This window comes from Nycticebus coucang, chromosome 3 (genome assembly GCF_027406575.1).
Source record: "Nycticebus coucang isolate mNycCou1 chromosome 3, mNycCou1.pri, whole genome shotgun sequence".
NCBI lineage: Eukaryota > Metazoa > Chordata > Mammalia > Primates > Lorisidae > Nycticebus > Nycticebus coucang.
In genome coordinates this window covers 60170170-60195343 of record NC_069782.1, presented here as the reverse complement: position 1 = coordinate 60195343, position 25174 = coordinate 60170170, and the positions used below count along the sequence as shown (strand labels likewise).

The 25174-nt window shown below is 41.4% G+C and overlaps 1 protein-coding gene across 1 annotated transcript in view; it reads right to left on the bottom strand.

The window, feature by feature from the left end:
* The window catches only part of INSR (insulin receptor), a 241243-nt gene extending 220754 nt beyond the window's left edge, over window positions 1-20489 (bottom strand). The window contains exon 1 of the mRNA XM_053582840.1: window positions 20377-20489. The gene's annotated coding sequence lies outside the window, so the exon portion shown is untranslated. The remainder of the gene's footprint in view (window positions 1-20376) is intronic.
* Between the last annotated feature and the right edge of the window lie 4685 nt (window positions 20490-25174).

Here is a 25174-nt window from a genome sequence, read left to right as displayed (position 1 = left end):
GGGGGAAAGACTCCCTATTCAATAAATGGTGTTGGGAGAACTGGATATGCACATGTAAAAGACTGAAACTGGACCCACACCTTTCCCCACTCACAAAAATTGATTCAAGATGGATAAAGGACTTAAATTTAAGGCATGAAACAATAAAAATCCTCAAAGAAAGCATAGGAAAAACACTGGAAGATATTGGCCTGGGGAAAGACTTCATGAAGAAGACTACCATGGCAATCGCAACAACAACAAAAATAAACAAATGGGACTTCATTAAACTGAAAAGCTTCTGTACAGCCAAGGAGACAACAACCAAAGCAATAGACAACCTACACAATGGGAAAGGATATTTGCATATTTTCAATCAGACAAAAGCTTGATAACTAGGATCTATAGAGAACTCAAATTAATCCACATGAAAAAAGCCAACAATCCCATATATCAATGGGCAAGACACATGAATAGAACCTTCTCTAAAGAAGACAGATGAATGGCTAACAAACATATGAAAAAATGTTCATCATCCCTATATATTAGAGAAATGCAAATCAAAACCACCCTGAGATATCATCTAACCCCAGTGTGAATGGCCCATATCACAAAATCTGAAAACTGCAGATGCTGGCATGGATGTGGAGAGAACAGAACACTTTTACACTGCTGGTTTGACTGCAAACTGGTACAACCTTTCTGGAAGGAAGTAAGGAGAAACCTTAAAGCACTCAAGCTAGACCTCCCATTTGATCCTGCAATCCCATTACTGGGCATCTACCCAGAAGGAAAAAAATCCTTTTATCATAAGGACACTTGTACTAGACTGTTTATTGCAGCTCAATTTACAATCGCCAAAATGTGGAAACAGCCTAAATGCCCACCAACCCAGGAATGGATTAACAAGCTGTGGTATATGTATACCATGGAATACTATTCAGCTATTAAAAAAAAAATGGAGACTTTACATCCTTCGTATTAACCTGGATGGAAGTGGAAGACATTATTCTTAGTAAAGCATCACAAGAATGGAGAAGCATGAATCCTATGTACTCAATTTTGATATGAGGACAATTAATGACAATTAAGGTCATTGCGGGGGGGAAGGAAAAGCAGAGAGAGGGAAGGAGGGAGAGGGGTGGGGCCTTGGTGTGTGCCACACCTTCTGGGGGCAAGACATGATTGCAAGGGGGACTTTACCTAACAAATGCAATCAGTGTAACCTGGCTTATTGTACCCTCAATGAATCCCCAACAATAAAAAAAAAAGAAAGAAAATATAGAGAGTGTAAATGTGTGTATTCATAGTGTTCTGGGAGCATATATAAATGTTCTTTGTGGTTGCCATCCCCACACAAGAGACTTTTGCATTCTATATTTCTTTATTTCTTGTGCTTTTTTCTTTTTTTTAAATATGTACTAGTTTTTTTCTATTCAGCAATGTTTTAAAGTTTTTATTTGTGGTAAAATGCGCATAACATGAAATTTACCATCTTAACCATTTTCAAGAACACTCACAGTACAGCCATCACCATCACCCATCTCCAGAACTTTCTCATCTCCAGCTGAAACTCTGTCCCCATGAAACACTGACTTCACCCCCTCCTCCACCATTCTACTTCCAGTCTGTGTGCCTCCCACTACCCTAGAGACCTCCCACGCATGGACAGAAAGGCGAGCTTAAAAACCTGAGGATCTTCGTAAGGTAATTGGAGTTTCCAGCTCTTTCTTTAAGGGAAGTCTCAGAGAGGCAAATGACTCCTGTGAAATCAAAGATACCTCTTCCATCTTCCAGGAAGACGGAAACCAGGAACCAGGATTCCAAGAGCCCTGACAAAGGCCAGGGACTGCCGACATGCCCTGAGTTGGTTGTTCCTGGCTTTTGTGAAGCAAGGATGGAGGAAGCCAGGTGGACCATGCCCATAGCTTGGGCTGATTTAAGGAGCAAGTGTAGCCTCCAAACAGAAGTTTGGGAGAATCTGGACATCCTGGGGTCCAAACCCTCCCCGGGACAGGAGATCAGCACAGGTCTCAGGGTGAGGTGCTCTCAGTAGCAGCTGGGGAAACCTAGACAAGCTGACGAGCTGTCCTCTCTCTGAGCCTCAGTTTCTACATCTGTAAAATGGCAGTGTCCTAGCAAAGCCTCACAAAAATCAAAATCTATTTAATCCAAATGAAAACCTTCGCTCTCGATCAGACAGAGCAAGATGGCGGCCGAGTAACAGCTTCCTTGCATCTGGGCACCGTGAGTCTGGGGAGATAGGACTCCAGGCATCTCTGGCTGGTGGGATCTGCCTATCATCACCCCTGTGAGGATACAGGGAGTCAGCGAGAGACTTCTGGACCCCAAGAGGAGGACTAAAACAGTGGAAAAACGGCAAGTGGTCGCATGTGTTCAATCCGTCTAAACCCGCCCGCAACTGTAAGTTCAGTAGCAGCAAGACTGCAAACCAGAAAGACCTTAACTATGAACTGTTTTGGTGTCTTTGGACTCGGCACTTAGTTGAACTGCCTTGGGTAGAGCCTGAGCAGGAGTGTGGAGAACTTTGGCTGTTGTCTAGGGCCCCAGTCTGAGCCGCTGAGCCAGACGGAGCTAATAGTGTTTGGCTGTGGGTCACAGGGAGCCATTGTGAGTGACCTGCCCCGGCAAGCTCCACCCTCAGGGTTGCAGAGCTAGAATTGGGTGGGAGCTGGTAACCCAGTGACCAAGTAGCCTAAGGGCGGGGTCCGAGCCTGCGTACAGCCCTAACCCTCAGGGGCAGAGTGAGACCAGTTTTGGCACACTGGGTAAGTGGATAGCCACTTCAGCAGTGATTCCAGCGACAAGCTCTTTCCTGGGAAAGCTTCTGCTCAGCAAGTGAACAAGTTCAAAGTGCCTTTTAAATGGGCTGAAGAGAGATTTAGGGTGTCTACCTGCTGGGGTTTGAGAAATAAGCAGCCTCCAGTCGTATCAGAACTGTGATTAACATCTCATACCCCAGAAGACCACGTGTTGCCCAGACAATATTCAATAACATATACATACTGCTTTCTTTTTGGTTCTCTTGTGGTTTTTTTTTTTTGGTTTGGTGGGGGTTTTTTGGGTTTTTTTATTTTGATGTTGTTGATGTTGTTTTGTTTTTTAAGTTCAACCTTTTCCATACAGATGCTTTTTCTTATTCAATTTTTCTAGTTTAATTATAATGTCCCATTGCTGCCTTTTTCAATACTTAGAACTTCATTTTTGCTAGTATTTCTACTGCTTTTATTTGGTTTTCCACCCAATTTTTTCCCGCAAAGTTTTCTGTTTGCTTGTTTTGGTTTGATTTATAGCATTTTTGTCTTTCCTCTCTACTTGGTGGAGGTGGGGTACTGTGTCTGATCAGGTTAGCAAAGAGCTGCTGACCTCATGGGAACCACCCAACTGGGCAGCCCCAGAAGGTGGGGTTTTTTTAAGGTTGTGTCAAAGTACCCTACTGTACACCTATATTGCTCTGTCTCCCTCTTTCTGTGCCTCTCTTCCTTTTGTCAATATTCCTTTTACCCACCCCCTTTCCTTTCTCTATCTTTCTTTGTTTTTCTTATCACTCGGTCCTCCTTTCTTTCATCCCTTTTTTGCTCTTCAACCTTCTCACCCTTCTGGTCCTGTAACCCTTAGTCCACAGGCACGAGAACTTAAAGAGCAAGAGGAAGTGAAAGGAAAATTAGGGCAAGGAAACAGATAAAATAAATCACTCATGAGGAAGAATCAGCAGAAAACTCCAGGCAACATGAAGAACCAGTCCAGAACAACCCCGCCAAGGGACCATGAGGTAGCTACTCCAGATGATTCCACCTATAAAGAAATGTTAGGAATGACAGAAAGGGAATTTAGAATACACATGTTGAAAACAATGAAACAAATGATGGAAACAATGAAGGAAACTGCTAATAAAGTGGAAAATAACCAAAAGGAAATCCAAAAACAGAATCAAATAAGAGATGAATGATATGAAGAATATAAAAAGGATATAGCAGAGCTGAAGGAACTGAAACAGTCAATTAGGGAACTTAAAGATGCAATGGAAAGTATCAGCAACAGGTTAGACCATGCAGAAGAAAGAATTTCAGAGTTAGAAGACAAAGTTCTTAAGATAACTCAGATAGTAAAAGAGGCAGAAAAGAAGAGAGAGAAAGCAGAACGTCCACTGTCAGAATTATGGGACGTTATGAAACGTTCCAACATACGAGTTATAGGAATTCCAGAAGGGGAAGAAGAATGCCCCAGAGGAATGGAAGCCATACTAGAGAATATTATAAAAGAAAATTTCCCAAATATCACCAAAGATCCTGACACACTGCTTTCAGAGGGATATCGGACCCCAGGTCGCCTCAACTCTAACCGAGCTTCTCCAAGACACATTGTGATGAACCTGTCCAAAGTCAAGACAAAAGAAAAGATTCTGCAAGCTGCCAGGAGTAAGCGCCAGTTGACCTACAGGGGCAAATCCATCAGAGTGACCGCAGACTTCTCTAATGAAACTTTCCAAGCAAGAAGACAATGGTTATCTACCTTTAATCTACTTAAACAGAACAATTTTCAGCCCAGAATTCTGTACCCTGCTAAGCTAAGCTTCAAAATTCACAGAGAAATCAAATCATTTACGGATATAGAAACATTGAGGAAATTAGCCACAACAAGACAAGCTCTACAGGAAATGCTTCAACCTGTTCTGCACACTGACCACCACAATGTATCCGCAGCAAAGTAAGAACTCAGAAATTAAAGGACAGAACCTAACCTCCACACTGATGTAAAAGATAAAATTAAGCAATGGACTCTCACCAAATAAAACGAATAGAATACTACCACACTTATCAATTATCTCAATAAATGTTAATGGCTTGAATTCCTCACTGAAGAGACATAGATTGGTTGACTGGATTAAAAAACACAAGCCATCCATTTGCTGTCTGCAAGAAACACACCTGGCTTCAAAAGACAAATTAAAGCTCCGAGTCAAGGGTTGGAAGACAATTTTTCAGGCACATGGAATTCAGAAGAAAAGAGGAGTTGCAATCTTATTTTCAGATACATGTGGATTTAAAGCAACTAAAGTCAAAAAAGACAAAGATGGTCACTTTATATTGGTCAAGGGAAAAATACAACAAGAAGACATTTCAATTCTAAATATATATGCACCCAATTTAAATGCTCCCAGATTCTTAAAGCAGACCTTACTCAGTCTGAGCAATATGATATCTGATAATTCCATATAACAGGGGACTTTAACACTCCTCTTACAGAGCTGGACAGATCCTCTAAACAGAAATTAAACAAAGATATAAGAGATTTAAATGAGACCCTAGAACAACTGTGCTTGATAGACACATACAGAACACTCCATCCCAAAGATAAAGAATATACATTCTTCTCATCACCCCATGGAACATTCTCCAAAATTGATCATATTCTGGGACACAAAACAAATATCAACAGAATCAAAAGAATTGAAATTTTGCCTTGCACCTTCTCAGACCATAAGGCACTAAAGGTGGAACTCAACTCTAACAAAAATGCTCGAACCCACCCAAAGGCATGGAAATTAAACAATCTTCTGTTGAATAACAGATGGGTGCAGGAAGAAATAAAACAGGAAATCATTAACTTCCTTGAGCATAACAACAATGAAGACACAAGCTACCAAAACCTGTGCGATACTGCAAAAGCAGTTTTGAGAGGAAAATTCATTGCTTTACATGCCTACATTCAAAAAACAGAAAGAGAGCGCATCAACAATCTCACAAGAGATCTTATGGAATTGGAAAAAGAAGAACAATCTAAGCCTAAACTCAGTAGAAGAAAAGAAATATCCAAAATCAAATCAGAGATCAATGAAATCGAAAACAAAAGAATCATTCAGAAAATTAATGAAATAAGGAGTTGGTTTTTTGAAAAAATTAATAAAATAGATAAACCATTGGCCAGACTAACGAGGAATAGAAAAGTAAAATCTCTAGTAACCTCAATCAGAAATGATAAAGGGGAAATAACAACTGATCCCACAGAGATACAAGAGATCATCTCTGAATACTACCAGAAACTCTATGCCCAGAAATTTGACAATGTGAAGGAAATGGATCAATATTTCTAATCACACCCTCTCCCTAGACTCAGCCAGGAAGAAATAGAGCTCCTGAACAGACCAATTTCAAGCACTGAGATCAAAGAAACAATAAAAAATCTTCCAACCAAAAAATGCCCTGGTCCAGATGGCTTCACTCCAGAATTCTATCAAACCTTCAAGGAAGAGCTTGTTCCTGTTCTGCAGAAATTATTCCAAAAAATTGAGGAAGAAGGAATCTTCCCCAACACATTCTATGAAGCAAACATCAACCTGATACCAAAACCAGGAAAAGACCCAACCAAAAAGGAGAATTTCAGACCAATCTCACTCATGAATATAGATACAAAAATTCTCAACAAAATCCTAGCCAATAGATTACAGCTTATCATCAAAAAAGTCATTCATCATGATCAAGTAGTTTTCATCCCAGGGATGCAAGGCTGGTTTAACATACGCAAGTCCATAAACGTTATCCACTATATTAACAGAGGCAAAAATAAAGACCACATGATCCTCTCAATAGATGCAGAAAAAGCATTTGATAAAATCCGGCATCCTTTTCTAATTAGAACACTGAAGAGTATAGGCATAGGTGGCACATTTCTAAAACTGATTGAAGCTATCTATGACAAACCCACAGCCAATATTTTACTGAATGGAGTAAAACTGAAAGCTTTTCCTCTTAGAACTGGAGCCAGACAAGGTTGTCCTCTGTCGCCTTTACTATTCAAAGTAGTGCTGGAAGTTCTAGCCAATACAATTAGGCAAGACAAGGAAATAAAGGGAATCCAAATGGGAGCAGAGGAGGTCAAACTCTCCCTCTTTGCTGACGACATAATGTTATACTTATAGAACCCCAAAGACTCAACCACAGGACTCCTAGAAGTCATCAAAAAATACAGTAATGTTTCAGGATATAAAATCAATGTCCACAAGTCAGTAGCCTTTGTATACACCAATAACAGTCAAGATGAGAAGCTAATTAACAACTCCCTTCACCATAGTTTCAAAGAAAATGAAGTACGTAGGAATATACCTAACGAAGGAGGTGAAGGACCTCTATAAAGAAAACTATGAAATCCTCAGAAAGGATATAGCAGAGGATATTAACAAATGGAAGAACATACCATGCTCATGGATGGGAAGAATCAACATTGTTAAAATGTCTATACTTCCCAAAGCAATCTACCTATTCAATGCCATTCCTATCAAAATACCAACATCGTACTTTCAAGATTTGGAAAAAATGATTCTGCTTTTTGTATGGAACCGGAAAAACACCCCGTACAGCTAAGGCAGTTCTTAGTAACAAAAATAAAGCTGGGGCATCAGCCTACCAGATTTTAGTCTGTACTACAAAGCCATAGTGCTCAAGACAGCATGGTACTGGCACAAAAACAGAGACATAGACACTTGGAATCGAATTGAACACCAAGAAATGAAACTAACATCTTACAACCATCTAATCTTCAATAAAACAAACAAGAACATACCTTGGGGGAAAGACTCCCTATTCAATAAATGGTGGTGGGAGAACTGGATGTCTACATGTAAAAGACTGAAACTGGACCCACACCTTTCCCCACTCACAAAAATTGATTCAAGATGGATAAAGGACTTAAATTTAAGGCATGAAACGATAAAAATCCTCCAAGAAAGCATAGGAAAAACACTGGAAGATATTGGCCTGGGGAAAGACTTCATGAAGAAGACTGCCATGGCAATCGCAACAACAACAAAAATAAACAAATGGGACTTCATTAAACTGAAAAGCTTCTGTACAGCTAAGGAGACAATAACCAAAGCAAAGAGACAACCTACACAATGGGAAAGGATATTTGCATATTTTCAATCAGACAAAAGCTTGATAACTAGGATCTATAGAGAACTCAAATTAATCCACATGAAAAAAGCCAACAATCCCATATATCAATGGGCAAGAGACATGAATAGAACTTTCTCTAAAGATGACAGACGAATGGCTAACAAACACATGAAAAAAATGTTCATCATCTCTATGTATTAGAGAAATGCAAATCAAAACAACCCTGAGATATCATCTAACCCCAGTGAGAATGGCCCACATCTCAAAATCTCAAAACTGCAGATGCTGGCGTGGATGTGGAGAGAAGGGAACACTTTTACACTGCTGGTGGGACTGCAAACTAGTACAACCTTTCTGGAAGGAAGTATGGAGAAACCTCAAAGCACTCAACCTAGACCTCCCATTTGATCCTGCAATCCCATTACTGGGTATCTACCCAGAAGGGAAAAAATCCTTTTATCATAAGGACACTTGTACTAGACTGTTTATTGCAGCTCAATTTACAATCGCCAAAATGTGGAAACAGCCTAAATGCCCACCAACCCAGGAATGGATTAACAAGCTGTGGTATATGTATACCATGGAATACTATTCAGCTATTAAAAAAAAAATGGAGACTTTACATCCTTCGTATTAACCTGGATGGAAGTGGAAGACATTATTCTTAGTAAAGCATCACAAGAATGGAGAAGCATGAATCCTATGTACTCAATTTTGATATGAGGACAATTAATGACAATTAAGGTTATGGGGGGGAAGCAGAAAGAGGGACGGAGGGAGGGGGGTGGGACCTTGGTGTGTGTCACATTTTATGGGGGCAAGACATGATTGCAAGAGGGACTTTACCTAACAATTGCAATCAGTGTAACCTGGCTTATTGTACCCTCAAAGAATCCCCAACAATAAAAAAAAAAAAAGACAAAGAAAAAAAGAAAACTTTCACTCTCTGAAAGATAATAGTGGGAAAACTAAAAGACAAGGCACAGACTGAAATAAAATCTTTATACATTCCACAAAGGACATGTATATCAAATACATAAAGAGCTCTTCTAACTCAACTAACTGTAAGATGACAAATCTAATTTTTTGGGCAACTTAATTTTTTTAAATGGGTAAAATATATGAACGTGTACTATACCAAAAAAGATAAGGGTAGCAAACAAACAACTAAAAAGATGTTTGGCAAAAAGATGTTTGCCACATTAGTCATTAGGGAAATACAAATTAAATTCACAATGAGAAACCACTGTACACCTACTAGAATGGCTAAGATTATAGGCCATAACAATATCAGATATGGGCATGAATAAGAAGGAACTAGAACTCCCACACATGGCTGGAGGGAATGTGAAATGATATAACCACTTTGGGAAGAGTTTGGTGGTTTCTTGAGAAATTAACAATACTCTTACCGCACAAATCATTCATTTCACTCCTAAGCATCCATGAGAGGTGAAAGTACATATCCATACTAGGATTTGTAGGGCAATGCTCATTAATCCACAGAAGGAGCAATGGATAAATAAACTAAAAGAAAGAAAGAAACCAAAGATATTAGCAAAATAACTTCCCCAAAAGGTCAATTCCAAATAGTTTTGCCATCATTTAACCTTCAAAGGTTTCATTTGTAATGACCGCCTGTAAACAAATCCAATGTCCGTTGACAGGAGATAAATAAATATGAACATTATGGCCACCCTTATATGATTATATAGCTGTACAATGAACATCATTACTTAGGAGTAAAAAAAGGAGAACAAACTATAGATACATAAACAACAGCATGGCTAGAATCCCCAAATCATTATGCTGTATGAGTGAGTGCTTTGCATGTCCAGACAAAATAAGGCACAAATTGTTTGATTCCATTTATATATAATACTGAAAAATATAAACTAACATATAGTGACCAAAAAAAAGATCTATTTTTTTGCTGTGCTTTGGAGGAGAAGGAAGGATACAGGGAAAGGGCTTGGAAGGGCTAATGGGCCGTTATCTTATGATGGTGGTTTTACAGTGCACCAATATATCAGAAGACATCCTATTTACATATACTTTAAATATGTGCTGTTTGTTGTATGTCAGTTCTACCTCAACAAAAGCACTACAAAATAAAAACAACAAACATCATTTTGTCTCAAATAGTTCTACTACATGCAACTGCCAAATAGGTTCCATTCTCTCTAAATCAGCAGTTCTCAACCTGTGGGTTGTGACCTTCTTGTAACAATGAAAATGCACTCTGCATATCAAATATTTACATTACGATTCATAACAGTAGCAAAATTACAGTTATGAAGTAGCAACGAAAATAATTTTATGGTTGGGGGTCACCACAACATGAGGAACTGTATTAAAGAGTCACGGCATTAGGAGGCATTAGGAAGGTTGAGAACCACTGCAATAAATCCATTTCCTCCTGAACCAACTAGGCAGCTCCTCTTTCTGGACCTTGCAGTGTCCCCTTTCTTTTCCTAGAGTCCATTATCAGTACTGCAGCCAGGGGATTATCTTAAATATGATGTCATCCAGGAATCAGTGGTTCTGCCCTCAGGGAGCTTTATAGTTGAATCAAATCATCACACAAATAAATATATTGCTACAAACTGAGGTCTGAGCCATTTGTTTGTTTATTAAACTTCACTGTGCTGGTGCTTTCTTCTAATGCACAGCTAGTCTCTCATTCCTCTGTGGCTAGCAGTTTTCTCAACTGAAAAGAACCTTTTTTTCCATCTGAAAAACTAGTCATACATCAAAATCCAGCTTAAACTGTACTTCCCCTGGCCCTCCTCTCTCACACCTCGAGAAATAAACTCCTCCTCCACTGTGCTACTTGCAGAAATTAATAAGGCCCTGAAGCATTCCAACTCAAGTCAGAAACAGAGAAATAAACAAGCTGAGAAAGCCATTTGCAATGGGTGACAAATCAGTGGTTTTATACATTCATCAATTAGAACTTATAAAATCACTAGAGTAAAGAGAGGAATTCAGGAACTGAATGCCCCATCTCCATCTACGTTATTCAAGAAACAGAAAAAAGAAATGCAAATACTTAAAATCAGAAAGACAAGAGGCTATAAACTTAGATATCGAAGGGATTTTTAACACAAAAGAACATGATATATGGATAAACTTGAAAATCTCAATGAAACTGAGCTTGCTACAAATATATACATTAGCAAAATTAATTCAAGAAAGAGTAATGGGTAAATAAATAATGATGAAATAAATTAAGGATATTATCAAAGGTAACTTCCAGACAAGATCAATTCCAAATAGTTATGACATCATTTAACCTTCAGAAGTTTAAGAAATAGACAAAAATTTCTAAAATAGATGAGAAAACTTTCAACTCAATCCTGACAAAAATCCTGACAACCTACCAAAAATGTTTCCAAGCTCAAGTTCTCTCCTCTCTCTCTCTCCCTTTCTCTCTCTCTCTCTCTCTCTCTCTCACACACACACACACACACACACACACAGACACACAGCTAAAGTACTACATAAAACTCAAGTTCACATACTAGTATATGTAATTCTGAAAACCAAAAAGCTCTACACACAGTATGTTTTGGGTAAGTTTGAGGCTATTTGTAATACCTATGACACAAGGGTGAATATTCGTTCGTAACAAGGTGCTCCTATATGCCCCCCGGGGGTGTTAGGTGGTAATGCAGTATACACACTCTATTGTGGGTATTCTCTAATTCACCAAGACACTAGAGGCTTATGCCAGCAATGCAAGTGCTGATCAATGTGGGCAGCAATGTGCTAGAACTGGTTCCTAATGGGTCACAAGAGTTCACGAGGAGAATGCTTTCCAACTTTCTGCTCAGTGCCATCACTGGGGTCTTGAAATCATCCACAGTGGGAATATTTACACCATAGAAATTGGCAAATGCTGCAAATTAGGACTTCCTTTTTTCCCCACCATTGTCAACAGTCTATTGAATATTGGGTAATCTTTTAAATAAAACTCACTCTCTGTGTCACACTTTATGGGGGCAAGACATGATTGCAAGAGGGACTTTGCCTAACAATTGCAATCAATGTAACCTGGCTTATTGTACCCTCAATGAATCCCCAAAAATAAAAATAAAAAAACTCACTCTCAGTAGGCTAAAAAAATAATAATGATAAGTGTTCATATCCAAGGAAGTCAGATAGTTATTTGATAAATTCTTGATCTGTTTCTGATATAAAAACTTAGTAAATTCTGGCTGGGCATGGTGGCTTATGCCTGTAATCCCAGCACTTTGGAAAGATGAGGCAGGAGGATTGCTTGAGACCAGGAATTCAAGACCAACCTGAGCAAGAGTTAGACCCCATCTCTACAAAAATTAGAAAAATTAGATGGGCATGGTGTTGTGCACCTGCACTCCCAGCGACCAGGGAGGCTGAGGGAGGAGAATTGCTTGAGGCCAGGAGTTTGAGATTGCAGTGAGCTGTGATGATGTTGTCACCCTCTTGCCCAAGGAATAGATCAAGACATGTCTAAGAAAAGTAAAAATAAAAAACTTGGTAAATTTGTTAGTGGAAGGATATTTTTATTGTCTGTGAGGGCAGCATAGCCTAGGTAGATGCACAGTCTCAGACATTCTGTTGCCTATGCTTAAACCCTTATTGTTCTACTTTTTAGTGTTTTTTGGATTCTCCAAGGCTGTTGCCTCTTGTGTAAATGGAATAATACCTCTGAAGCCTGTTTGAAACAACTAAATGAAGTAATCCTGTAGAAGGCTTAGAGATGAATAGTGAGAGCCTAGCAAATGGTAGCTGTTTGCATAAATTGTTAAATATGGAGGGAAAAGATGGTCCTTTCCCAACGAGAAATTGTTCTATCTAAACCACCACATTATTTTTAACAAGGAAACAGAAGCTTTATAATTAAGCAAGGAATACGTTACAATTAGTAGAATTCCCATTGTCAGTATTAGTTAATATTTAGTTGTTCTGCCTGTCGCAGTATAACAAGAAAAAATAAGAGGAAAAATACATCAGTATCAAGAGGAAAGGAGCTCAAATAATCTTTATTTACAGATTATTCACCTATTTATCCCAGAAAACCTAACCAAAAACTATTACAGTTCGTAGGAATTCAAGAAGGAGGTACAAAATAAATTCTTTTTTTTTTTTTTTGAGACAGAGTCTCACTTTGTCGCACTTATTAGAGTGCTATGGCATCACAGCTCACAGCAACCTCAAACTCTTGGGCTTAAGCTATTCTCTTGCCTCAGCATCCCATGTAGTGGCACTACAGGTGCCTGCCACAACACCTGGCTATTTTTAGAGATGAGGTCTCACTTTGGTGCAGGCTGGTCTCAAACCCATGAACTCAGGCAATCCACCCTCCTTGGCCTCCCAAAGTGCTAGGATTATAGGCATGAGCCACCTTGCCCGGCCATACAATCTTATGTGACATAATCCTATCATCTGAGTTACAGACTCTATAGAGTATTAATGGGATTTATGACACTACTAAAATTGTAATACTCAATATATACCAATAACAAGATGAATACAAGTCGTGTTTGAGCCTCCTTATTATTGCTGAAGTTAATATAAAACAGCTTTCCCCTTGCTTAAAATGTGTGTACATTTTTGGCACCGTCTGCTCATACCACATTTTGTTTATCCTTTCATCTTTTGATGAATATTAATGTTTCTGCCTTTTAACTATGATGAATAATGCTGCTTGGTATTCAAATATCCCTTTGATACCCGGCTTTCAATTCTTTGGGGTACTTATCTAAAAGTGGAACTTCTGGTTCATCTTCTAACTCCATGTTTAATTTTCTGAGGAATGACCATACTGTCTCCCATAGTGACGACACTGTCCTACGTCCTCTCAGAAGTGCACAAGCATTTTGATTTCTCTACATCCTCCCCAACACTTGTTATGGGGGGGGGGTTGTTGTTGACTTTTTTTTTAATAATAGGCATCACTTGGACCATAAGTGTTTCATATTTTGTATTTTTTCACATTTAGGAATATTTGGTTATACATACTGATATATGTTGGGGACAGGACCCAGGTCTAAATATAAAATTCATTTATGTTTTGTATACGCTTTATACACATAGCCTGAAGGTAATTTTATACAATATTTTTACTAATTTGTGTATAAAACAAAGTTCTTGTTAAGTACTTATTCATGTGTGGGGTTTTCCACTTTTGGCATCATGTTGGTGCTCAAAAGCTTTCAGATTTTGGAGCATTTTGGATTTTCAGGTGGGGATGCTCGGCCATTGGGGTTTCACTCTTCATTTCCCTATTGATTAGAGAGGTGCATCTTTTCACGTGAGGAAATGTCAGTTCAAATCCTTTGCCCATTTTTTAATTGTCTCAGGGTTAAACTTTGAACATAGTGTCTTCATTTCTCAATGACCCAGTGAGGGAGATATAGAAAGTGAGTCTCAGAGAGGTTAAGCCACTTTTTAGTCACACAACAAGTAACAAGCAGAGCCAGTATTTAGACCTGACTTTCAACTCCTGAGTCCACAGTCTTTTCTATATTTACAAGTCCCTTTTACTTCCATTCTCCCCTCACATCCACACCCCAGTAGGCACCCATTTCAATGCATTTAGTGTGTCTTTTCTCTGTCCTCCTCTCTAATAAATGTATGAGTAAATACTGCCTTGGCTGTGTCCTGCAAACCTTGATGTGTTTGTGCACAAGCACCTTCTAATTTTCCTCATTTTTCTCTTTAACTCCAGAACTTTTGTTTTAGAGTTGGATCTTCATTTAAGAATCTGATCTGCCAACTTAGTGTTTTCACCAACTCAGGAAGCAGAAACCTTCACAGGCTTCACAAGCTTTTGCTTAGGTGCTGTATTTGTGTGTTCAATAACCCATCTTTATTTACTGATGAGGGCCTTTTGTTCCTTATGTGTTTGTGTGGGAGTAAAGAGTTGGTACCTAAAAGGCCACATGGTTTTGCCAAGAATAAATTAGGCTACTTTACCCTCATTTGTTTTTTGGATGTGGTCAAGGGAAGAGCCACACATCTGAATTTTAATGTGCATTTTGCCAAGTGTTTTGTTTTATCTCTGTGGACAACCAGTGTCAGGTATCGGGGCTGGATCCTGGAGTGGTTTGGAGCATGTACTTAATTGTTGTATCCCAGAGTTCCCAAGGTAGGCGTCCAGATAAGTCCCTTCTATAAGTACAACAACATATAAACCAATCTGGCCACTGTCACCAACTGGTACATTTGGTTCTGAGCTTCCTGGTAGCCAGGGCTTAAAGGAAAATTACCCATTATCTGTCATCCACATTGGCTGGTGAAACTTAGAACTTTCTTGGTTCTAAGTACAAAAAAAATTGAAGGAAGGTGAAGATGGGAATCGGGCTCCTACAGTATCACCCCCCCCTCAAGAGAAAGCTTTTCCTTCTTCTCCCTCAAAACAGATTTGACTTCGAGAGGCTTATTTGACTACAACTATACTCCCATTGAAATATCTTACATTACTTGTTTCCTCATTTTCAAACTTCACAAGCCTGAGATGCAAAGAGCATGCACTTTAGACTGTCCACCTCAAGGTCCAAATCTTTCCTCTACCACTTTCCAGCTATGTGATTGTGATAGGAGACAATGTTTTTATCTCTCAAGAGTCACTGTTTCCTCAATGTGTTGCTGAGGAAATTGTAATAATAAATACAACACTGAATCTTGTGCCTGGCACATAATTATTGCATTATTTTTGCTTTTCCAACTACAACCATCATCTCCATCACCACCATCATCACCATCACCACCATCCTCACCACCACCACACCTTCAACATCATCATCATCACCATCACTACCATCACCACCATCATCACCACCACCATCACCACCACCATCATTACCATCATCACCACCACCACCATATCTTCAACATCATCATCATCACCTTCATCATCATCAACATCATCATCATCCCTGCTACCATCATCTCCACCACCATCACCATCACCATCATCTCCACTACCATCACCACCACGATCATCACCTTCATCATCATCACCATCATTTTTACCACCACCATTATCATCATAATCTCTATAATTACCATAATAATCACCACCATTATCATAATTATCGCTGTTGTTGCTGTTGTTATTATGATCTATTGCTAAGTTCATAATGATCCAGATTGTGATAAGCTGGCACACTATGTGGGCTCCTGGCTTCCTCCCCACAAAACCAACACAGGAGAAACCAGAGAAGAATGAAGAAAGCAAGGCCTTGAGGAACTAATATAAAATCCATGGGAAACCCTGCTGGTGAACAGGTGTGTGTTTTAGGAGGATCACAGCAGCTTGTAGAACAGGAGGGATGTGGGTAAAAGGAGATTTACATTCTGTTTGTGCTTTTCCCATGTTTTTTCCTGGGAGGGCTAGTGTCAGTCATGTTTTAGGTGGGGTTTTCTGGAATCAGACACACAGAAACAGAGTTTGGAGTACGAGGTGTTTATTAGACACCAACACCTGTGAGAGGAAGAAAGAGGAATCAGGACGGGCAGAGGGAGAAGTCACAGGGCGCAGTAGGTTCTCAACAATCACTTGTGGAAGGAATGAGTACTTGAACTAATGGACTTAGATTAGTATGTCTGTGGTATCTTCCTTCCTTCCTATGACGATTTTTTTTTTTTTAGTGTGTACTAAATAGTAATGGATATCATTTGGGCACACATACACCAGACACTGTTTTCTAAGAACTTTTACATGGGTTTACTCTCAATTAAGAATTATTATCATACCTGATGGGCCAGAGAAAGGAGGCATAGATGTTAAGCAACTCTCCCATGTGGGTGGTAAGTGGTGGCGCTTAAGATGCAGTAAGAAATATACTAGATACGTTCCTGATTGCGCAAGCTTCCATCCCAGCTGCAGAGAGACTATCCCTAGTAACAATGAATAAACTCAAAATGTGCTGTGAATATAATAAAGAAAATAGCAGGGGCAGTGGGGGAGAGGGGTGCTCGGAAGAAGGTCTGTCTGAGGTGACTTTTGATTTGAGGCCTGGAGAGTGAGACAAGGGGCAGATGTGAGGATCTGGGAAGCAGAGCAGAGGTGAAGTAGGGAACACCAGGCAGGGGAACCTCAAGTGCAAATGTCATGGGGCTGGGGAGAGGTCTATCTGAAGAGCAAAAAGGCAGCCTGCATATCCAGTTTTCTGGGGAGAAGATACAAAGCTGCATTTATAACTTCTTAGCCCTGGCTTGGCACTCAGCCCACAGTTCATAAATATGACAATTGTTATGACTTCATTCTCAGAGGTAGGAGCCTCTATAGCTGCCCCATGGGCTGAACTTTGGGAAGTCCCTTCGACTTTAGATGTGGCCATAGAACAGGTGTCTGCCGTGGGAACCTCTCCTGGGTCTGGCTCTGGAAGGCCTTGCCTGGAAAGGTCCCAACCAGTCAGCGAGTCATTCTTCCTTGAGTCCTCAAACACAGCCCTGGGGTCAACCACACCTACTTGTCAGGAAGTAGGCTGGAAATTCAGCACCACCTTCCTATTCTTCTAAGAAACCTACATCAGATGACTGCTGACTGCTTTTTTTTTTTTTTTTAACACAATAGCCATGTTTGGGAAGAAACAACTAAAGGAAGAAACTGCTCAAAGTTCATTTTTATTCAAAAAGTTTGTATGTTTTAACTGTATTTTACACATACTTCAATGACTGCTGCTCAAGGTAGTTTCTTCTGAAACTGTTTTTATTTTCGAGCATATTGCAAGGGTACAAGTCAAATCTATCAAGACTAGAACATAAATGTCTTAACACATTGATTAAGTAAATGAGGTGAAAGCTATGGTAATTAGTTGGATGTAAGCACTCCAATTTGTACAAAAAATCAATACATTGAATTCCACAAAGGCATAAACGTATTCATGATCTATGTGTATGACTTAATAAAAGGGGGGGGAAAGAAACTATTTTTATTTTAATGGGTATTTGTGCCAACCAAGGACACAAAACTCTGAATCATGGAGTGAAGGCATTTAAACTGGGGTCCTTCTAGGGAGAACACCAAGAGTCCCAAAACCCTGGTTACGAGGTTGGGGAAGGAATACTCTGGCTAATTAGAAAATATGACTGCAGTTCTGTACAATGCTGTTAGGAAGTCAGGAAGTGGAATCCGTCTTCCCAGCCCTTGAATCTGGGCTGGGTTGTGACTTTATGAATTGGTTTGACTGATAGAATATGGTGTCATATGAGTGACATCTAGGAGACAGGGGTAGAAAGATGATAATAGATGGACTCTAGGTTGATACATAGATACATAGATAGATAGATAATAGGTAGAATCTTAGATCAAAGAATAGATAGAAGCTTAGATAGAATCTTAGATTGATAAATAGAATCTTTCAGGTAGATAGAATCATAGATAAATAGTTTCACTCATGGATAGAATCTTAGATAGATAGAAAACCAGCTTTAGATAGATCAAGAGATGAATAAATATATTCTTAGACATATGGATAGATAATTAGGATAGATGAATAGATCAAATCGTTCATAGATAGATGGATAGATAGAATCAGATATAATCATAGAATCATACATATAGATTCATAGAATCTGAGCTAGATTGATGAATAAATAAACAGAATCTGCAAATAATAGAATCATAGATAGACAAATAGGTAGCGTCATAGATAGATAGATAAATGGATGGATGCATAGATTTAGACATATAGAACCCCAGATACATAGAAGCATCATAGATGGACTTAGGTAGATACAGGTAATTACACAGATATATTTCTACATATATTTACATATTTGTATATCCATCCTATATCTCTGTAGATACATAGGTCTATATGGTTGTAGGTATCACTGCACCTACATGTCCATGCATATCTAAATTTATACCCTTTCTCTATGTACCTGTGTACATCTATACCCATGTCTGCGTCTACACCCATGTGGAGAACTTGCATTCCTAGGCTTGCTGCACAGTCCCCCACAGCCCAGCATCCTCAACCTCCAAGTCTAACTGCCTCCATCATCATTTCTCCTTCCTCGAGCCTGACCTCTTATAAAGACCTTTGTAACAGCATCGGGTCCACCAGGATAATCCAGGATATCTACCCATCTCAAGACTCTTAATCACATCTTCAGAGTCCCTTTTGTCATGTCAGGTGACATATTCAAATGTTGGGGAGGATTATTCTTCCCATCACATGGGAGAAACAAAACCTGCCACATGGAGCATGGAGGAAAACTCACATTTAGGGAAGAGACAGGAGAGAATAATTTTTTTTAAATAACAATAACAATAATAAGCAGGGATGGATGGAGACTGAGCGCGTCTAGGCTGGGGTTGGGATTTTCCAAGAGTTGCGTCTGCAGCCTCAGGCCAGCCTCTCAGGGCTTCCAGCTCTTGCTGAAGTGTTCTGACAAGCACAGTCATCCACCCACAAGGTCACTCAGGCCTGCATTGTTGTGAGCTGTTCCCCCCTTGAAGCACATTTTAAAAATGAGCTGTAACTTAAACAACGTAAGGTACAGATCATATGTGCGCAGCTTGATGAACATTGACAAATGTGTAGTCCATACTCCTGTGAAATTATAATATATAAATAATAAAACACTTATCTTTACCCCTCCTCTGCCCACAGCCCTCCATGGCTCCCACCTCCCTCAGGGTCAAGGTGCAAATCCTCCCGGAGCTCTCCCAGCCCCTGCATGATCTGCCCATCGCTTCCTCCCCTCCCCACCCCTCCTCCCTCTCTCTTACTCTGCTCCAGCCACACAGGCCTCCTCTGTGCCTCCAACTTGCAGATGGAGTCCCAACCCCAACCCATAGGCCTTTGCTCAGGCTGCATCCTGTGCCTGGAATGTCCCCTCCCTGATAGTCCCACATCTCACTCCCTCACTTCCTTCACTTTAACTGCCCATCGATTATCTCTCCCACTCTCCTGAAGCCTCCCTGGGAGCAGGCACAGTCTCCTTTCTCCAACAAATATTTATTGAGCATCTACTGTGTGCCAAGGGCAGATGCCAAGGATGCAACCCCAAGGGAGAGAGACAGAATCCCTGCTCCCCAAGCACATGCATCTGAGGTGGCGGCAGATGGAGTGCATAAGCCAAGAAATGATTTCAGAGCGTGGCAGGGAAATAAGGACAGTCCAGAAAACAAAATAGGGGAAGTTTTGGAGGGCAGCAGAGAGAAGCAGAGTCCTCCTCGGCAGTGTTTAGAGTGGAGGCTGGATTAAGGAGAAGGAGATGTGCCCGCGGGGTAACATGCCCCACCAAGTCCAGATGCCCCCAACACAGGTCTCCAGCCCCACAGACCTGAGCCTTCTCCTGCCAACACCTGGGTTGGGCAGGGTTCTGAGTCCGTGAGGGCATGGGGAAAAGGCAAGCGGCTATGACCCTTTGCCTGCCAGCTGGACATCCTGCCCTTCCTCTCTGAGACTCCCAGATACCGTGGCACATCATTTCCCCTGGAGGAAAAGGAAGAGCGTCAGCCTGGGGCAGTCCCTACCTTGTGGGCCAGTTGCTGGGGTGGGGGGGGGCCTTCTTCTCAGCCTTCTCCCTTCCAGGGCAACCAGACGAGTGACTGGAAAATTCCAGGCTCAGGAAATGCAAACAGGCACATACATGGCGGGAAGCCGGCAGGAATGCTACACCTGCAGATTGGTGGGCATTGAGGCTGTGGGTCCAAAGTGCTGATCCTAATGACTGCCCCATTGAGGAACCAGGCTGACAGCCAGGCAACACACCCATTCCCCACCCTTCCATGACTAAGCAGAGGCCACAACACTGCATTTTGCCTGTTCAGTCCTCTTCAAAGCCATCCACTTTTCTTCCTCCAGCGCCTGGGTCACTGTCCTGTCTTTCTGAATAAAAGCATGGCCACCTTGTTGCCCTCCCAGCCTCCATGATTATTCATTGTTCTCATACCCAGCCAGAGGGAACTTTTGAAAACAAAGACCAGACTTTACCACCCTCTGTATGAAACCTTCCATGGCTTCCCATTACCCTTGAGATAAAACCTGAAACTCTTTCCAAACCCATGTCATCAGACATAAACATAATGGCCTCTGTCTCCAGTTGCCTCCATATGGCCAGTCCCTCTCATGGTTCTTTTTAGTGCAGACAGGTGGGATCTCCTGTGGCTCCCAGTAAGATGGGGTCCCTCTATCTTATTCATTGCTTCCTGAGGAAGCCTCCCAGGATTCCCAAGCCTGAGGCTCAGGGGCTGCTCACCTGGGCTCACCCTGAGCACCTGCCATGTTGTTTGTACCCTGTAAGAGCCTGTCCAGCACAAAGTGGATGCTCAAAAATTAACATGCTGGATCCTGTGTTGGGAGGTGGGTTTCAGGCTGATGGTCACAGTCAGGGGGCAGCCTGCTGGTGTCCTAACCACTGCTCCATGGTGGAAGGGGGTAGATGATTACCAGGGAGTTACTAGTAGCCCTTCACAGCTCATACCGGATGTGAACACAGGTGACCCCCCCAACCCCCATTTTCTCTCTGAGCTAAAAATAAATGTCATGGGTCAACAAGAAACCTTCTCAATGTTGCCCAGGACAAAATTAGGGTCTAGGTCTGGTGCAGTGTCTCATGTCTATAATCCTAGCACTCTGGAAGGCTGAGGTAGAAGGATTGCTTGAGTTTATGGGTTAAAGATCAGCCTAGGCAGCATAGCAAGACCTCATCTCTACTAAAAATAGGAAATGTATCCAGTGTCATGATGGGTGCCTATAATTCCAGCTATTCAGGAGGCTGAGGCAGGAGGGTCACTTGAACCTAGGAGTTTGAAGTTGCTGTGAGTTATGATGCCAAGGCACTCTAACCTGGGTGACAGAGTGAGATTCTGTCTCCAAAAAAAATGAATTACAGTGGTCACGCCTGCAATCCTAGCACTCTGAGAAGCTGAGGTGGGTGTATTGCTTAAGCTAAGGAGTTGGAGACCAGCCTGAGCAAAAGCAAGACCCCGTCTCCTCTAAAAATAAAAAAACTAGGCAGGTGTGTGGCAGGTGCCTATAGTCCCAGCTACTCAGGAGGCTGAGGCAGGAACCCAAGAATCTGAGGTTGCTATGAGCTATGATGCCATGCCAATCTACCCAGGGCAACAGAGGGAGACTCCAAAAACAAAATAAAATAAAACAGAATAAAATTAAATTAAATAAATTAAAAAATCAAGTTTAACAGTCAAAAGCCAAACTCCCTCCAGTAGGGAGCTTAGATGACTCCTGTGTTGGGAGGCTCACTACCTGTCATTCATAGATGACCCTGACTTTCAAAAAGTAGAGTATGGCACTATCTCTCCCCAGCCTCTGTGTATCTGCACCCAGCAGCCGAGGACAGCCTCTGCCCCACCTTAGATAAACCTCTAGAGGGAATTTTACATGGAAGAAGCCAGGGCCTGAGAGTGGTTACGATATGGCTCAGAAATAGCATTATTTCGGTTTTATTCTGTGATTTCCTGCCAGGAAGACCGAAGCTCCGAACTGGAGGAGCCTCATGAAGAACGCAGCGATAGTAAGGGAACTGTGGCCCTGACATGTCTTTGGTGGATGAGGCGTGAGCAGAAGGTATCCATTCCACCATCCACTTGAGTCCAGATCACTAGCAGAGACGGGAGATTGGCAAGATAGGTGTGGTGCGCAGCCCCTGGCCGCTGCAGCTAACATAGGTGCACTGGGCTGCCCATCTCAACATTTCTTAATGTTCTAAGTTCTGCAGGTTCTGGGGGACAGTGTGTCAGAAAGGCTTGCCTCACCGACCCTCAGCTTCCTCATCTACAACATGGAGCCAACAGGACCTGCCTCCCAGGATAAATGAGATTAAGTAAATTGCACAGAAAGTGTGCAGAGGGGGTGACCCCTTTTTTGTGATTCATGACCATCTCTGAAAGCCACTTTGGGGACACATCTTGCCATTGGAAGTATGTAAGAAATGACACTGTGGTGTGTGGGCATCCCATCATGAGGACGTTGAGTTCTCAGGCTATATTAAGATGTGGTTTTCCGGTTGCGCCCTCTGAAGTCCCTTGTGGTTTCTCTGGGGATCAAACAGCTGGGAAATGGGGTGCTGATCAGCAAAAAGTGGGCTGGAGAAGGGACCCTGCTGCCCCCTCCCACTGCATGTTACCATCAGAATTGGGAAATCAGCCCCCAGGACTTAGGGTCCCTGAATAGGGTTACCACATTTAGCAACTAAAAATATAGGACGTCAGCCAGGTGCGGTGGCTCATACCTGCAATCCTAGCATTTTGGGAGGCTAAGGTGGGAGGATCGCTTGAGCCCAGGATTTTGAGGTTGCTGTGAGCTATGATGACACTACCATACTCTACCCAGGGTGACAGAGTGAGACTGTCTCAAAATATATATTTATAGGATGTCTAGTTTCTTGTATTTTATCTCACAACCCTATTCATAGGTGTGCTAAATAAACAGTATTTCCTTCATATGTGTGGGCCTATTATGTTTTGTTTTTAAAATACCAAAGGCCAATGCACTTAAAGGCATTAATTAACTAATCTTCGCTTTTTTTTTTTAGAGACAGATTCTCACTTTGTCACCCTCAGTAGAGTGCTGTGCCGTCACAGCTCACAGCAACCTCCAGCTCCCGGGCTCAGGCAATTCTCTTGCCTCAGACCCCCAAGTAGCCCACCACAACGCCCGGCTATTTTTTGTTGCACTTTGGCTGGGGCCGGGTTCAAACCCGTGACCTTCAGTATATGGGGCTGGCGCCCTACTCACTGAGCCACAGGTGCCACCCTCTTTTTTTTTTTTAAGAGACAGAGTCTTGCTCTGTCACTCAGGCTACAGAGCAGTGACACCATCATAGCTCTCTGCCTACTCCAACTCCTGGGCTCTAGCCATCCTCCTGCCCCTGCCTCCTGAGTAGCTAAGACTACAGCTGTGTACCACACACTCAGTGTGTACGTGTGTGCGTGTGTATGGAGAGATGGGGTTATGATGGTGGTTACATGGATGTATGGATTAGTCAAAACTCATAGAACTGTACACTAAAAAGATTGAATTTTACTATATGTAAATCATATCTCAATTTTTTAATCAAAAGAGGGGGAAGCTTTATACTCAGAAAATAGGACTCTACTCAGTACCTTCCTGCTTGAACTTACATGAGATGGGATGGGAAAGCATAGGCAAGTCCCAGAGAGTAAATTCTTTTTCACAAACTAGATGATACAGCAGAGGCTGCTAAGGGGCAGCCCCAGACATAAGCTTTAAGGCCCACATATGTTAGGGAAAAGGTTTTTATTATATTATGATATGCAGTAGCACCCTTTCCTCTGCATCTCTGCCAGCCGTGAGGGTTAATGTTTTTTTAATGGTTTTTAACCACTTTATTTCACTTGATTATGATCATGGATTGAAAATTTTTGTTCGAATTTAGAAAAATATTTGAAATTATGGACAAATTAAACTTGTAGAACTTCACAAATAAGTTTTCTAATTTCTATTATAATTTCAAGTACAATAAGATAATTAACACTTTTTTGTGGTTGCTATTGCCTGCTGCTCTCTCAGATATAAAGTGAAGAGCTTATTACTGAATTTGCTCTCTCTGAGATTCAGGAGAATTTTTATACATCATTTGGCTTTTGGTTGTGCTTTTCTGAGACATGGTTGTTGGGGGGATTTTTTTCCTCAATTTTCTATTTATGTTGTTTGTCTTTTTTTTTTTTTTTTAAGAGACAGTCTCACTATCTCGCCCTCTGTAGAGTGCTATAGCATCACAGTTCACAGCAACCTCCAACTCCTGGGCTTAGGCAATTCTCTTGCCTCAGCCTCGCGAGTAGCTGGGACTACAGATGCCTACCACAACGCCTGGCTATTTTTGTTGTTGTTGCAATTTGGCCAGGGCCAAGTTCGAACCCGCCACCCTTGGTATATGGGGCCGGCACCCTACTCACTGAGCCACAGGCACCACCACCCTTTTGGAACTTTTTAAACTTGTCTTTACTTTTCCCCACTCCATCTCATCTTTCCCTCTCCTTCCATCTCTGGGCCTCTGAAGCAGTAGTATATAGCCCCTCTCTCAACTTTTTAAATTTTTCTTCCTTTTCCCCACTTTGGGTCAAAATATTGCGGTGGTCCGTGCCCAACCCCGGTGAGTCAGACTCGTCCGTCCAGTGCCTCATGTGTGGGGGTGCCCTCCCTGTGGGCCTGGGCCACTCTTCCAACTGTTAAAGGTCAAATGTGGAGGCCTGGTAACCTCCCTGACCCCAGCCTCGGCCACCTCCGTCCTCCTGCTCCTCTAAAGCTCTCTTTACATTCTCGCTTTAACCTCATTTATTTTTTTAA